This window comes from Hordeum vulgare, chromosome 7H, assembly GCF_904849725.1.
Source record: "Hordeum vulgare subsp. vulgare chromosome 7H, MorexV3_pseudomolecules_assembly, whole genome shotgun sequence".
Taxonomy (NCBI): domain Eukaryota; kingdom Viridiplantae; phylum Streptophyta; class Magnoliopsida; order Poales; family Poaceae; genus Hordeum; species Hordeum vulgare.
The window spans coordinates 215,324,385-215,328,407 of record NC_058524.1 but is presented as its reverse complement, the minus strand read 5'-3'; positions in this window follow the sequence as shown (position 1 = coordinate 215,328,407).

Here is a 4,023-nt window from a genome sequence, read left to right as displayed (position 1 = left end):
ACATAAGCGTTACGATGTGAGTCCATTCACTCGACATTTGAGGATTCTGAGATATTTAGCTCACACCGCAACTTGCAAAACCTCTTCTCATCCAAAGGCTTCATGAAGATATCAACATGCTCTTCTAACTTCACGGGTTCGATGATGATGTCGCCTTTTAGCACATGATCACGAAGAGAATGATGTCATATTTGAATGCGCTTTGACTTCGAGTGTTGTACTGTGTTGTAGGCGATCTTGGTAGCACTCTCATTGTTGCGGTAAGTGGTACTTTCTTCTTGTTGATGTTGTAGTCCTTAAGAGTTTGATTCATCCAGAGAAGTTGTGTATAGCAGGCGCCAGCAGCAATGTATTCGGCTTCAACAATGGAGAGTGAGACGCAGTTCTACTTCCTTTAAGACCAACATACAAGAGATCGACCCAAAAAGTGACATGCGCATGATGTAGACTTGTGATCAACTCTGTCGCCAACAAAATCCGAATGTGAATAGCCAATGAGATCAAACTTTGATCCCTTTGGATACCATAATCCTAGCATTGGGGTGTGAGCCAAATATCAAAGTATTCATTGCACCTTGAGGTGATGCAACTCATTGTGTCGCTTGGAATTGGGCACCGATGCAAATGCTAAGCATTATATCTGTCCTAGATGCACATAGGTACAATAAATAGCCAATCATGGAGCGATATACCTTCTTATTGAAATATTTACCATTTTCATTAGTGTAGAGGTGGCCATTTGTTGGCATTGGCGTTTTGTATCCCTTGCAGTCTTGCATACCAAATTTCTTGAGGCAATCTTTGAGGTACTTCTCTTGAGATATGAAGATTGCAATTGGTTGTTATCGAATCTAAAGCCCTAGAAAGAACTTCGGCTCTCCCATCGTAGAGATCTGATATTGCTCTTGCATCATAAAGCTAAACAAAGCACTATCTTGATTGTTAGTACATCCTAAGATAATGTCATCCACATAGATTTTACATACAAACAAGTCACGATGATAGGATTTAGTAAAGATAGTAGGATCGAGTGAACCAGGTTTGAAGCCTTTCTCCTTGAGAAAATCCTTGAGTGTGTCATATCAGGCCCTTGGTGTTTGTTTGAGGCCATATAACGCCTTGTTGAGCCTGTAGACCATGTCAGGATGTTTTGGATCTTCAAACCCTGGTGGTTGAGCAACATATAATTCTTTCTCAATCTTACGATTGAGGAATGCACTTTTGACATTGGTATAAGCATATATCATGATGGTTAGCATAAGCAAGAAATATGCATATGGCTTCAAGTCTAACAACAGGAGAAAATGGTTCAACGAAGTCAATACCCTCAACCTGTGTGTAGCCTTGAGCAACAAGTCGAGCCTTGTTTCTAAACACTTGGCCAGATTCATCTTCTTGTTGTGATAGATCCACTTTGTGTCGATGATATTGTGCTTGCATGGATTGGGACGCTTGACTAGCTCACATGCGTTGTTGAGTTTGAATAGATGAAGCTCTTCTTGCATGGCTTGAATCCATTCTGATTGCATGAAAGCTTCATCTACTTTGGCGGGCTCGAAGATTGACACAAAATCAAAGTGCCCACAAAAGTTAGCTAATTGGTTAGCTCTTGAGCGAGTGACAAGACCTAGTGCATTGATGGTGTCGAGCATCTTCTCGATTTGAACTTCATTTGCAACTCGCAGATGAGAAGGCCGAAGACTTTGGTCCTGCTGCTGAGCATTGTCTTCCTCGACAGCATTATCTTCGGGGGCATCATTATCTTCGTGATGGGTAGGTGGAGGAATGATGACTTCCACAACATCTAGTTCCTTAGGTACGATTTCACAAGTGCCCATCAACCTAATAGCTTCATTGGGTGGAAGTTCATCTACCACAGGTGGCAGGTGCTCTCTTTTCGAGCCATTAGTTTCATCAAATTGCACATCTACAGTCTCAACAATTTTATTGTGAAAAATGTTGAAGACTCTATAGGTGTGCGAATCATTTCCAAAACCAAGCATGAAACCCTAATGTCCTTTCAATGTAAATTTATACGTGCGGTGTGGATCTCTAATCCAACATCTTGCATCGAAAACTTTGAAATAACTTACATTGGGTTTCTTACCTACAAGAAGCTCGTATGAGGTTTTCTTGAGGAACTTGTGAAGATATACCCTCTTGATGATGTGACATGCAGTGTCAATGGCTTCACGCCAGTACTTTTGTGGTGTCTTGTACTCATAAAGCATAGTGCGGGCCATCTCTATGAGTGTCTTGTTCTTGCGCTCCACAGTGTCATTATGTTGTGATGCATATGGAGCAGAGAACTCTTGTGTGACACCAGGGGAGTCAAGGTATGTGTCCAGACCAGTGTTCTTGAACTTTGTGCATTTATCACTCCTGATATGCTTCATCTTGACATTGTAGGTGGTCATGCACCCGTTTGAAAAGCGCCTGAATACATCTTGCACTTCAGTCTTATAAAGTAAGATATGCGCCGAGGTATATATAAAATAATAATCAACGATTACGAAGCCATATAGATTTGCAGTGGTAGAGAAAGTGGAGTAGTGAGTAGGGCCGAATAAGTCCATCTAGAGCAGCTCGAAGGGACTCGAAGTCGCCATGATAGTCTTCAAGGGGTGTTTGGCCCTAGTCATCTTCACGGCTTCGCAGGCACCACAAAGGTGATCCTTCTTGAACTTGGCACCCTCTACACCAATGATGTGATTCTTCTTGGCGAGTGTATGCAAGTTCCTCATACCAACATGTCCTAGCCTTCGATGTCATAGCCAACATTCTGAAGCTTTTGCTTGAAGACATGTGGCAACATGTGGTCCTGAAGAGAAGTCTACCATGTATAGATCACCTCTTCGAAAACCTACGAAGACTTTGGTTTTGTCAGAGGCCATTAGTACAACGCATCCGAATTTGCCAAATATGACAAGCATATATAGATCACAAAGCATTGAGACACACATTAAGTTGTAACCAAGGCATCCGACAAGCATCACGTTTTTCATGTGCCTATCCGTTGTTATAGCAACTCTACCTAGTCTCAGTACTTTGCTGCTACTTTTGTAGGTAAATACGATGTGATCTTTGCTTGGAGGTCAAAGAGTTGACTTCATCAATAGGCTTCGACCACCGGTCATGTGACTAGTGCATCCACTATCCATGACCCATTCGGTTGGACTGGATTTTTCTCCCTGCATTTAGAATTAGTCATGTTCACCAAGGCATGGGACAACATCATGTGTTTATGAAGATATTACAGTGTAAGTAACAGTAGTACTCGACGATATAAATGGTAACACCATTTTCATTAGTTTTCTTGCGCCGAGACAAGAATATTTTTCGGGTCTCTAGAGATAGTATTCGAGATAAGCTTCATCCCTTCTAGAGACCCGATGTTGCATGAAGATATTAGTTCTTCTTAACCACCCACATCCCCAGGGGTGGATTAGAAGCAATGAGACGTAAAGCAGCATCAGAGAATTTAGGCAACGTTTACCTAATAGCATGTTTCACAGGAGGGTTAGAATACTCAAATGAATATGCAGAAAATTTCTTAGATGGGTGAACATAACGGTTCATGTTGTAGTGCTCATATTCATGAGTCTTTTGATTCCTTCCCTATGAAATATAGTTGTTAGTGCGATCATATGAAGATCTTTGTCTTCTCAAAGACACTAATCTAGGGAATGTCTTCTTCTTGAGAGATGTTGTCGTGACATTCATAGGAAGCTTCTCAAGTAGACATTTAGGAACCCAGACCCTCTTCGTGGGTGAACCATTCCTTCAGTTAGTACCAATGAACCTAGAGAACACTTGAACATTTTGGCATTTGAACAATTTATAGTTGGAATCAAAAGATTCATCAACAATGATAGGATTAGCATAGTTAAAGCGAGATAATGTGGATGGATCAACTGAGGGGCCCTTTGCAGCAACACATTTGTTTTTGGGGTACTCTTCTGGATTTCAGTAAGATTCATCAGCATTGATGTTTCTTTTAAAAAACACCCTCTTTCCTAGGTT